General features: G+C 47.6%; 1 long non-coding RNA gene across 1 annotated transcript in view; it reads left to right on the top strand.

Annotated features, from left to right (window-relative positions):
• The window catches only part of LOC132534906 (uncharacterized), a 6,877-nt gene extending 4,673 nt beyond the window's left edge, over positions 1 to 2,204 (top strand). The window contains exon 3 of the long non-coding RNA XR_009546664.1: positions 2,150 to 2,204. This is a non-coding gene — a long non-coding RNA (uncharacterized LOC132534906). The remainder of the gene's footprint in view (positions 1 to 2,149) is intronic.
• The last annotated feature ends 10,497 nt before the right edge of the window (positions 2,205 to 12,701 follow it).

The raw sequence follows: 12,701 nt of genomic DNA, 5'->3' as shown, positions 1-12,701 counted from the left end.
ACAGCACTTTGGAGGGATTTACAGTAAGCCATGTACATGCTCGCTGCTACCCTGTTTTTATTTTTATTTTACTTCTGTTGCCACAAGAGTTAACACTGGAACTTGATATCTGAATGACAAATCCACTGCTCTTGGGGGCCACTTTTCCTTTTGTATTTTTTTCTTCCTTCTTTTTATTTGGTAAGACGAGAGAGGAGAGGAAAATAGGGAGACACTTGCAGCACTACTGCATGGCTCATGAAGCTTCTTCCTTACAGGTGGAGGCTGGGGACTTGAACTTGGGTCCTTACACATGGTAATAGTTGTGCTCAAACAGATGCATCACTGCCTGATCCCACCCTGCTGTTTTGATTACACCATCACTACTACATCAGACATTCTTTCTGAGTCAACAATATAATCGCTCTAGTTCCTTTCTTAAGTGTTTTTCATTTCCCCTGAAGTTTAGAATGGACTCATTAAAACTGGTTTATTTTTTCATGATCCTCATCTCCCCACTTTTCAAAAGGACTATAAATCCTCTCCCCAACGTTATTCTCGTATAGTCAAATAACCAGATTTACTCCAGTTCTAGCACCTTCTTTGTTTACTCTTCTGAGTTCAGAATCTACCCATACTGGGCTCCCTGTGATCCATTTCCCATTCAGACAGGCTGCTGACTGAGTTGTCAATAGATCATAAAATTGTAGATTGTAGTAATTCACCCCCACCCCATTGACTTTTCAAGCCATGACCTCACTGTCATTTAGCTTTCAGAGTTGTTTAAGAAGTCTAACACTTGGGCCAGGTGGTGGTGCACCTGGTAGAATGCACAGTAACATGTAGAAAGACCTGGGTTCAAGCCCCAGTCTGCAGCTACAGGGGGAAAACTTTGTAAGTGGTGCAGCATTGAGAAAGTTGTCTCTTCTCTCTACCTCTCAACCCCTCTATCTCTCACCCTGTATCAAAGAAAAAAAGAAAAGAAATGGCTCCTGGGAGCAGTGGAATCATCGTGCTAACTCTGAACCTCAGCAGTAGAACTGGCAGAAAAAAAAGTCTAATGCCAGGGGCTGAGTGGTAGTGCACCAGGTTAAGCACAGGTGGCACAAAGCACAGGGACCAGCGTAAGGATCCCGGTTTGAGCCCCCAGCTCCCCACCTGCGGGGGGGGGGGTCGCTTCACAGGCGGTGAAGCAGGTCTGCAGGTGTCTATCTTTCTCTCCCCCTCTCTGTCTTCCCCTCCTCTCTCAATTTCTCTCTGTCCTATCAACAACAAAGGCAACAAAGTGGGAAAGGTGGCCTCCAGGAGTAGTGGATTCATAGTGCAGACACCAAGCCCCAGTGATAACCCTAGAGGGGAAAAAAAAAAGTCTAATGCCATTCAGAGTCATTTTTTAAAATTTTGGCATGTATTTTAGATACCAGTTGCTGTATGCCACACCATCTATGAGATGGTTGTGTAAAGCAGAACCACTTTCCTTATTTTTCTTGTGGCCATGTCTGACTTGGGACCTCCTCAGTGGTCCTCTCAGCTGGAGGGCAGATGGGCTAGAAAGTTTCATCCATGACAGTGCCCTGGATGGAGGGCTTCAGCCTCAGAGGGGAGGGATGCGCCCTTATCCTCCATATATGCTCAGCTCTTCCTCTCCTCAATGTCTCTCTCTAGCGTCTACAGCAGGCACCCAGACTTCTCACCTGGCAGCTCCGGGTTTCCTAAAGCACAGAAGCAGGAGCTTCCAGGTATCCCCATGGCCCCAAACTGGCACAGAGCCCAAATCCCTCTATGCTACTGCCTGAGGCAGGAAGAACCAACGGCCTTGTAGGGTAGCAGGCAAGCGTGTGGGCACTGGTGGCATCAGTCACTGGGGTTCATCTTTGGAGACTGGTTAGCAGAACCACATCTTTAACAAGTGTGCCCATTTTTTGTTTTTGTTTTGTTTTTAAAGGGAGAGAAGGGAAAGAGACAGAGAGACACTTGCAACACTGCTTTACCACTCGCAAAGCTTTCTCCCTGCAGGTGGAGACCAGAGGCTCAAACCTGGGTCCTTGAGTACTGTAACGTGTGTGCCCAACCAGGTGCGCCACCACCTGGCCCCCCACAACATCTCTATTTCCTGAAAACTTTCTAGTTCTCTAAGGGCCTATTTTTGGTCTTCTATGCTTTATTCCAGATACAGCATCCTGCCTTTCCTCTCTGAGACCATGCATTAAAAAGTGAGTGTCTTTTTTTCTCTATTTCCTTTGCCTTCCATTTTGTCTGTCTCCGTATTCACAGCTGACTGGCTCTTAGAGTCCTCAGTCACCTGCAGGGGCTCTAGAAAGTGACTAGACTCCAGGTGCGGCTTATTGAAGCCTCGCCTCACTCCGGTGTAGTTGTGAGGCAGCAGAGGACAAGCTCGTGCCGATGGCGGCTGCTCAGAATGCCATGCTTCTGAGATGTTTTTCTCTGGGTTTGCGGTTTCTCCAAAAGGCAGTTTTCCCTATCTTTTGCGGAGGGAGGTGGTGTTTGGCAGGCAGCATTCTGGAGGAGGGGGGCCAGGTGCAAAGGGGGCCATGTACACGCCCACTGAAACCCCTCTTCACAGTGCAGTGACTCCACACAGCGACTGTTCTATATGAGGGCCCTGGGCTGGGACCTCCCAGAGAACAGCCCAGCTTCTTTGTGCTCCAGGGAGGGACACCTGTCTTTTCAGGCTGGGGGAGGACCAGAGGACCCGAGGTTCCTCTAAGGTTTTGTACCTGTAACTTTGCATTCATTTTTATTAAAGTTCTCCCAAATTGAATGGTGGGAGAAAGAGTTAAATCCAATCTGGGAGCTAAATAATTGTACAACTATTATGTGATTACCCTATATTTTAACATTTTATAAATATTTTTGTAAAAATCATATATAATATGAATTTTTAGCATTTCCCAATTTGGGCATTTCTTTTTCTGATGTGGTGGATTCAAATAGACCAGCTGTTTGAACTGGTAAATTAAGTCTCTGTAAATTCAAATTATAAAAGAGTAATTTTGAGTTTAGTCTTTGTAATAATGGTACCAAGACTATAGAATATTAAAAAAAAAAACAAAACACAGGAATGACATCTTTTTAAAAATTTATTTCGTTTTTGTTGCCCTTGTTGTTTTTATTGTTGTAGTTATTATTGTTGATGTTGTCATTGTTGGATAGGACAGAGAGAAATGGAGAGAGGAGGGGAAGACAGAGAGGGGGAGAGAAAGATAGACACCTGCAGACCTGCTTCACTACTTGTGAAGCTACTTCCCTGCAGGTGGGGAGCTGGGGGCTCGAACCAGGATCCTTCTGCTGGTCCTTGCGCTTCTTTGCGCCACATGCGCTTAATCAGCTGTGTTACTGCCCAACTCCCTAGGAATGACATCTTTTAACCTGTTTAAAGATTTGAATCTATGAACCAAATAAAGTGACTGTGAAGTTTAAAAATAATAAAGGTAAAAAAATAAAGATAATTATTCCCAGCGTCTCTGCAGATGCTTGGAGGAGAAGTGGGGTCTGGGTGGCATCTTGTCTTCTAGTGGGTGGGCAGTGGGGAGCTGGTGCCCTGTTCTGACTTTTACCCAGACCTGGGAGCCTTGGCACCAAGTTTTTTGAGAGAATAGACAGTGGGATGCGAGCATATGCTGCTTGCTGATGCCTGCTGTCCTTATACATCACTTTCTTTTCATGAGAAAACACCAGTGCAGGAGAGGGCTAGGCCTCTTCTATCTGACAAATGAATTCTCCTGAGTGGCAGCTGCAGGGGTGATCCACAGGGAGCTAGTCTTCTCAACCATTTTGATAAACAAGTCCAATGATTCTTTACAAACTCCAGGTGAGTGCCATTGGCCTTGCAGTCCACCTGGCTTTTCTTCAGGCAGCGGGAGCCAACTAAGCAGCGATGGCCTGAATCATCCTTCTACTCTCTGACATTACGCAGTGTCTACTGCCTGCGACATGGAATGTTCCTGATCTTCAATCAGTCACAAGGCCGCCAAGTTCCTAAATCCCATTGACCAGCAGGATAAAAGGCACTCATCAATAATACATCCTCAGAGATGAAGAAGAGCCGGGCGCAGTAAGTACTGACACATACAGGCCCAAGGCTTGGACTCAGGGCTGGGAATGGAGGTGGAGGCTTCTGAGAATTCCTAGAGGCTGTGCTCATGGGTTCTGTGTGGTTCTCTTTGGAACAGAGTGGCCAGGGCATTCTCTACCCATCCCCCACCCACCCACACACACACACGCACGCACACATATACACACATGAAATTCTGAGTTCTCTTTCCTTTTTGCTCCTATCCAGAACAGATTCTGAATACCTTCCAAGGCATGAAAGAGGTTTCTGGCTGGCCTCAGCATACTCTGAGAGCCTTTGTCCTTGGTAGAGCCCCCTGTGCCCTTGCTGTGCAGGCTCCCCTGTTTAGATCATTGAGCAGGGGAGGGAGGAAGTATCTGGTTTCTTGAGCTCATATTGATTTCTGGTCATGCCTGATACCTGCCTGTGGACAGACTTAATGGCTGCAGCTAAGTGAGGTTTGTTCAGCTAGTGAAAGGGAGAATGGGGGGGGGGGGAATATGACCAAAAATGCATGGCATATGTGGGCCCAAACAATCAAAAAAGCTACTCAGGCTGTAGTTTACTGTGCCCAGCCAGACTGGGCAGTAGGGAAAATCCCAAGACAGGTCTCCTGCACACTGAAGCCTGGAAATGAGTTGCAGATGGACATTCCTTGGGGCGGCTGTGGGGAAGGGGCAACCCTCAGTGCTGCACTGCCACCCTGGTCACTTAGGCGAGCTCATGTGTACTCCATGGGTCTCCCTAGTTCTGGGGGCTGGACTGGGTGGCCAGGATTGACAGGAGTACTGGGGCTAAGTGCTGACTTCTCTCTCTAGTGCCAGGCCTTCCATGCACCATGAGCATCTCTGTCTGTGCCATCAGCTGTGCTCAGTGTGCGCCTGGCGCTTCTCTCTCTGAGGGCTGCAACTGGCTGCAGGCCTCAGAGTGGCCTGCAGGATTCTCCCTGTGGCATTTGATTTGTGAGCAAGGGAAGGATCTGCTGGAGGCAGCAGGAAAGCATGGGGGTGGGTGGGCATACCCGACCTGGGAAGAGGAAGGCACTGGTGGAACAGCCTACGGCGTGCCATCCTAGATGCAGTGCTTGGCATGGGCCTCTGCCCACACAGCACATGTAGCCGTGAGCCTTCCAGCAAAACATTTTCATCAGCTGCTCCGGCAGAAGTGATGGGTGAGTGCTCCCTGGAAGACAGAACCTGGGGGTGCAGCCTCAAGGAGCATTTTTTGGGATATTTTCTCAATGGGGGGCAAGAGTCTTGTCGCTCATGGCTCAGATGTCCGTATCAGGGTTCTAGTCTCAGGCCTGAGGGACAGGTGGGCCAGAAGCTGGCCAAGGCCTGAGTTCAGGAGGCCTGGTAACTGAGAGAGTTTGTGTGGTGTGTGTGAGCTCAGAGCTCAGTCTGTATCCTAATGCCACCTTTGCATGTCCACTAAACTTCTCAGTGCTGCAGCTTCGTCCTTTGATGTGTGGGGTGATCATGACACTTCTCGTAGCATCGTGGCTATTCAATGATATCGTCCTCATGAGTCAAAGGCATTGCATGGAGTGGCATTAAGTAAATACTGGGCACATCGGTTGCTTTATTACAATCAGAGATACTTTTATTAAGCGGACAATGTGAAGCTATTGAAGTTCAGTTATTTTTGGCCTGTAAAAATGGGTGATTTTGGGTGTCGGGCTGTAAGCACAGCGGTTTAAGCACACGTGGCGCAAAGCACAAGGACCGGCGTAAGGATCCCAGTCCGAGCCCCCAACTCCCCACCCGCAGGGAAGTCGCTTCACAGGCGGTGAAGCAGGTCTGCAGGTGTCTGTCTTTCTCTCCTCCTCTCTGTCTTCCCCTCCTTTCTCCATTTCTCTCTGTCCTATCCAACAACAATGACAGCAATGACAACAATAATAAAAACAATGATAAACAACAAGGGCAACAAAAGGGAAAAAATAAATAAAATAAAATTTTAAAAAATGGATGATTTCTTGTCCCAATCAGGTGATGCACAAACAGGTTGTCAGGAGTAAGGAGAAGGGTTTGGAGAACACAGAGGTGAAACAGGTGAGCAGTCACACATGTAAATTTGACCTGAAAGATCCTGGGATGTTGCAAATGAAGGATCTCACAGGTCCTGGGTTTAATCCACCACCGGAAGCCAGAAATGACCAATGCCCTGACTAAAACAGTAGCAACAACAAAAGGTTGATTTATGGAAACATCGGCAATCTGACTGGCACGTAGAACTCAACTTAAATAAGGGCTTCAGAGGGTGGGGAGGATTCAGGGACCCTGAAAAGGCCTCCATCCTGGGAAGCACAGGCACTCAGGTGCTGGAGGCTCTATGCTGGTACAGGGAGCCTCGGTGTGACCTGGTCTTTCACCTTCAGGCCCTATCCTGCTCTGCAGCTGGATACAGCAAACCTGCTCGCCTCAGGCTCGGAGGGAGCGGCAACCGAGAGCTCAGGCCTCGCAGTGGGAGTAGGAAGAGGAATCAGAGGTGGGGGACTCCTTCGTGGGGGCTGTGTGCTCAGCTCTCAGGGCTGCAGCAGCTAGGCGGTCTGAGGCCAACAGCGGGGCAAGTGGGGGCTCCTGGAGCTGCTGAAACCCCAGGAAGCATTGGCAGAGGCAGGGCTGAGAGTGGGTTGCAGCTCTGGCTTTGCCTTTAGCTTGTGGGGCAAAATGCTGGGCAAAATGGTCCCCCTTCCTTTCCTCTCTCTCTCCTTCTCTTACTCCCTCCCTCCCCTTCCTTCCCTTCTTCCTTTCTTTTCTTCTTTCCCAGGACTGAACTCAGGACTTCATATATGCAAAGCAGAAACAGTTCATCTCTGGGTCCATTTGCCATTTTCTTTCTTTTTTTTCCCCCTCCTCCAGAGTTATTGCTAAGGCTCAGCGCCTGCACTACGAGTCCACTGCTCCTGGAGGCCATTTTCTCCCATCTTTGTTGTCCGTGTAGTTGTTATTATTGTCTCTGTTGTTATTGTTGTTGTTGTTGTTGGACAGGAAACAGAGAAATCGAGAGAGAGAGGAAAGGCAGAGAAGGGCTAAGAAAAGTAGACACCTGCAAATCTGCTTTGATGCTTATGAAGCAAGCAACCCCCTGCAGGTGGGGAGCCAGGGACTCAAACATTTTTTTTTAATTGCCACCAGGGTCATCACTGGGTCTTAGTGATGGCCTGTATGATGAATCCACCACTTCTAGTGGCCTTTTGACATTCTTTCTCTCCCTCTCTCCTTCCTTCCTTCCTTCTCTTCTTTTTTTTTGCATTCATATTCTCCTTTAATATCGTCAATATTTGAAATATATGTCTCTACGAAGTGACTTAATTTTGGTACTTTTTCTTTTTTAATTCCTTTATTGGGAAATTCATGTTTTACATTCGACAGTAAATACAGTAGTTTGTACATGCATCACATTTGCCATTTTTCCATATAACAATTCTTCTTCTAGTGTTTGCCCTTCTTCCGTAGCCAGTCAACAGCGTCAGGTTGAGCCTGATGTCTGCTTGTTGCTGGCTTTGAAAGTGACTGGGATATAACAGTACAACCCCCCCACTAGGGCCTTTATCATCCTTTTTGGACCTGTATTCCTCCCACACACAAACCCCGGAGACTTTAACCTTGGTGCTCCTTCCTTCTCTGCTTTCCCTTCGCTCCTTCTCTTTCCTCCCTCCCTCCTTTTTCCTTTCTGCCTTTTTCCTCTCTTTCATAAAGGCAGAGAGAACAATGAGAGGGCAGGGGGAGACAGAGAGGAAGAAATACCTGTAATTCTGCTTCACTGCTCCATGAAGCTTCTCCCTGCAAGTGGGGACTGGGGTCTTGAATCTGAGTCCTTGTGCAGCTAATGTGTGCCCCACATTTTCCTTTGTTTTCTGTGTATTAAATGCAGTTTTGGGGGGAGGAGGTTGTGTTCCAAAGTTTTTCATCACCTATGCTTCTGTGGCACCCACGGAGATCAGGTTGATCAGGGTCTGATCCAATCACATGATGTACTCGGGGTGTCATTCCTGTTCCGCTCCTTCCCCCTTATCCCCTTTCCTCCTTGTGTCCTTGGGTACTGAGGGCGATTACCCGGCACCAGCTTCTGTGCAGGACCAGAGCTGCCCCTGAGCAGAGCGGCGCTACCAGTTGGGCAGTATTTTGTTTTCATGGATAAGGAAGCTGAGGTTCAATATATGACTTTTGAGAAACACACAATTTCAACCCACACCAGGAATTCCAGTAGAGACTTGCCTCCAAGGCTGGTTTTCTCTGCATTCTTTTATTTTTTTCCTCCAGGGTTATTGCTGGGGCTCGGTGCCTACACTAGGAATCCACTGCTCCTGGAGGCCATTTTTCCCCTTTTGTTGCCCTTGTTGTTTTATCATTTTTGTAGTTATTACTATCATTGCTATTGTTGCTGCCATTGTTGTTGGGTAGGACAGAGAGAAATGTCTCAAGATAGGAGGGGAAGACAGAGGGGGAGAGAAAGACGCCTGCAGACCTGCTTCACCGCTTGTGAAGTGATTCCCCTGCAGGTGGGGAGCTGGGGACTTGAACTGGGATCCTTACGCTGGTCCCTGCGCTTTGCACCACATGCACTTAACCCACTGTGCTACCCCGCCCGACTTCTGCTTCTCTGCATTCTGCACCTTCTCCCGGCCACCACCCTGTCTCAGTGATGAGGTGGGCGTGGTGGCAGGAAGGAAGGCACTGAGGGGAACGTGCTCAGCCTAGGCCCACACATGACTGCACCACGACCATACACACAGCACATCACCATAGGTAGCTCTTGTTAGTTTTTTTTTTTTCTGTGTCAATTTTGCGTGTCACAGCAGTTGCTGTAACAAGGGCTGTCTGTTTATAGCTCTGCTCTGTTGCCTGCGTACCTCCATGCAGGAGTCAGAGCAGGGAGAGAGGAGGGCATTTGCCTCTTCTGGCTGACTCTCAGCTGGAGCAGGTCAGTGGGTACAAGCCTGAGTAATGCTGCCAAAAGTGAGGGAGGACTTCCCAGGAGCTTTTCTTTTCTATCCCATCCATCCACCCACTGAAACCTTTCAATCACTCCTTCACACGTTGCCCTTTCATTGGATGGGTAGGGGGTCCGGCAGTCTAGGCAGGGACTCGGGAGGCGTGGTTGATGACAGGCTCGCTCCTTGATGGAGGCAAGGCCTTTAGTGGAGAGCGCTTTGGTTTTAAGAACTTCCTGCAGGTCTCAGGTTTGGCTGTGAGTAGGATGAAGAGCAGCTCCCCAGAGCAATGGAGGCCTACTCCCTGGAGCTGGTAAATGCTGCCTCATTTAGGAGCTGAGTGGACAGTATCGCAGATAGTTTCAGATGAGATTGTTTTGTAATGAGGAGGTTCTCTGGAGTGGATCTTTCTGAGAGAGTTGCACAGAGGTCTGAGCATGTGAGGCAGAGATTGGATCATGGGATACAGCTCCCCACCCACCCCATCCCGGATGCCAGGCAGGCACCCACCTGAAGCAGGAAGAGGCAGGACAGATTCTCCCCAAGAGCCAGCATTCAATCTTAGCCCACTAACGCTGGCATCAGCCATCTAGTTTCCAGAAGTCTAAGACTAGGAGGGAACGTGTGTTAAGTCATTAGGTTTGTGACCTTCAGTTCCCATTGCCTTAGCAAACACATACAAGCAGGAAGGACCCCAAAGACACCAGGGCCACAGTAAAGAGCTCAGGCCCTGATGAGTGGGTGAGGTGGAATGAGGAGAAAGGACGAGGATTGCAGAGGCCATAAGGAAACTGGGAGGAGCTCCAGTCCCAAGGAGGGTGGCGCAGACAGAGCAGGAGGGAGAGCCTGGGAAGAGCCCACCAGCCGGCTGTGGCGCCTGGCCCAGATAAGCATCTGGCTCCAGAGCCCAGACAGGTCCACCCATTCAATCCAAATTGCATTTTTTTGTGCCTTAATTGAACTTTTCTGAAGCTGGGGTTTTGTTCCTGGTGGTCTAAATTCAAGTCTTAAGATAGATGAGGGGGTTTCCTCCAAACTGCTTTGTTTCTGCCTGAGGTTGACTTAGTTTGCCTGGTGATTCTCCATCATCTGCCCTGTCTGTCTGCATGTGACTGCCTGCCAGTCTCCACCTCCATCACTCTGATGGATCCCTTTACTGACTTTCTGGTGTACTTTAAAGAGGCAGGATGGGGCAGTGGGCAGGGCACTTGGAATCATGGTGGTTCTTAAATAAGGCTCTCCCCACCCTCCCTGCATTGTACACTGACTCTCCCTCTTCCACTGGGTAGCCCTGTGGCGTTACTTACTCTCTGATCAAGGTTAACTATTTTCCAGTAGAGTACTGCTTTATCTAGTCATTTATTTCCATCACCACTCTAGGCTTTATTTCCTTCACAACTAAAATAAGGGCTTGGACTAGACTAGATGATCTCTAAGCCTCCCATTAAAAACCCAGGGTTCCATAGCTCCAGTAGGTAATCAATACTGTTCTCTTCACTTGTTTGGCCCAGGATGTATAATCCTTCTTCTGAGAGTTTCTGCTAGCCTATTTCCCCATAAGCCAGAAGGTACTGCTCCTAGCAGGCCTTGTAAAGATGAGGGGACAGCTGAACAGTGGACCAGTCCTCTGGCTTTATAACCAGGCTACTTCAGTTCTTCCTCAGCCACATGTATTTATCCCCACACCAGCTGATTATTTAGCTCAGCCAAGCTCAACACTCTATAAAACAGTGTCAGTCACTGGACATCCCTTGTAGAATTCCTGACATGATTCTAACCATCAAGGAAAAAATCAAAACCACAAGAATCAATTCCCAGCATCACCATAGGCCAGAGCTGAGTACTGCTCAGGTAAAAAGCACTACCACCAACAGCAAAACCCACAAGGGAATATAACTTCACAATTGTTTGAATGGCTGGTTTCAAAAAAGAAGAAATATTAAGTGCTGGCGAAGATGTGGAGAAGAGGGAACCCTGTGCACAGATGAACATGTTGGTCTAGTCATTAAGGAAAACAGTTGGGAGGTTCAAGGAAAAAAAAAACCCACTGAATTGGCAATTGGCACATGACTCAGAAATTTCTCTTCTGGCCATTGATCTACTACTATTCTAGATAGAAATGACTGTCTTACAGAGATGCTTTTGCTCCTGTATTCATCCAGTATTCACTGTGGTCAAGACATGGAAATGACTTAGATGCCTGTCAGTGGATGGACATTTATGGAGGGCCCTCTGTGCTGAAATGCCCACGTCTTGAGCAGCCAGGTAGATGTTGACATGTTCATGTATCTGTAGCACTCAAAAGCAGAACTTTTTTTTGTTGTTGTTGTTGCCTCCAGGGTTATCACTGGGGCTCAGTGCCTACACTCAAATCCACTGCTCCTGGAGGCCATTTTTCCCTTTTGTTGCCCTTGTTGTTTATCATTGTTGTTATTATTATTGTTGCTGTTGTTATTGCTGTCATTGTTGGATAGGACAGAGAGAAATTGAGAGAGGAAGGGGAGACAGAGGGGGAGAGAAAGCTAGACACCTGAAGACCTGCTTCACTGCTTGTAAAGCGACCCCCCTACAGGTGGGGAGCCAGGAGCTCGAACTGGGATCCTTGAGCTGGTCATTGTGCTTTGCGCCATGTGTGCTTAACCCGCTGTTCTATCACCTGACACCCAAAAGGACATTTCTTTGCTTTTTTTTTTTTTTTTCAAATTCCTTTATTGGGGAATTAATGTTTTACATTCGACAGTAAATACAGTAGTTTGTACATGCATAACATTCCCCAGTTTTCCACATAACCATACAACCCCCACTAGATCAGAAGGACATTTCTAGCCCAACAAAAGGCTGGCTTTTGTCTCTTTCCTGTCATTATCTACCCTGCTTTCCAGCATAACCTGTATTCTCATCGTTATCACCAGATATCTGCTTTTCTTGCTCTTGAACATCACATAAGTGTATTTACATAGGAGCTGGGCAGTGGTGAACTTGGTTGAGTACACATTACCATGTCTGAGGACCAGGATTCCAAACTCCTGGGTCCCCACCTGCAGGGGAGAAGCTTTACAAGTGGTGAAGCAGTGCTATAGATGTCTCACTTTTTCTCTCCCTCTTTCCCTCCTCCTTCCCCTTCCCCCTCAATTTCTCTGTCCTATCAAATATGAGAAAAATAAAGCAAAAAGTTAACATATATTTATGTGATATGTGTTTTTCAGAATCTGGAATATTTCAATTAATATTAAGTCAAGTGAGAGTCCTCCATATGGTTCTAAATAGCAGTAGTTTTGTCTTTCACTGCTATGTAATATTCCACTCATTGCCTATACTAAAAATGACGTTTTATTTATATACATGCAAACAGCATGGTTTATTATTTTTTTTATAAGACACCTGCAGGCCTTCTTCACTGCTTGTGAAGTGACTCTTCTTCAAGTGGGGAGCTGAGGGCTCGCACTGGGATCCTTACACTGGTCCTTGGGCTTTGCGCCACATGCGCTTAACCTGCTACGCTACTGCCCAACTCCCAAGCATGGTTTATTTCTACACTGTACTAGGGTTGGACATTGAATTGGCTTTTTCCTATCATGAATAACCTGCTATGAACATGTGCTTGTCTCCAGTGCACATAAACACTGTCTTGCTGGTATACACCAGGGTTGGAGTTGCTGTGCCATACGGCATTTGTAAGGTTAGCTTTCGTTGACACCCCCAGCAGGATCA

Source organism: Erinaceus europaeus, chromosome 20, assembly GCF_950295315.1.
Source record: "Erinaceus europaeus chromosome 20, mEriEur2.1, whole genome shotgun sequence".
NCBI classification, from domain to species: domain Eukaryota; kingdom Metazoa; phylum Chordata; class Mammalia; order Eulipotyphla; family Erinaceidae; genus Erinaceus; species Erinaceus europaeus.
Note: the sequence above shows the minus strand (reverse complement) of the source record. Positions and strands in the feature narration are given on the sequence as shown.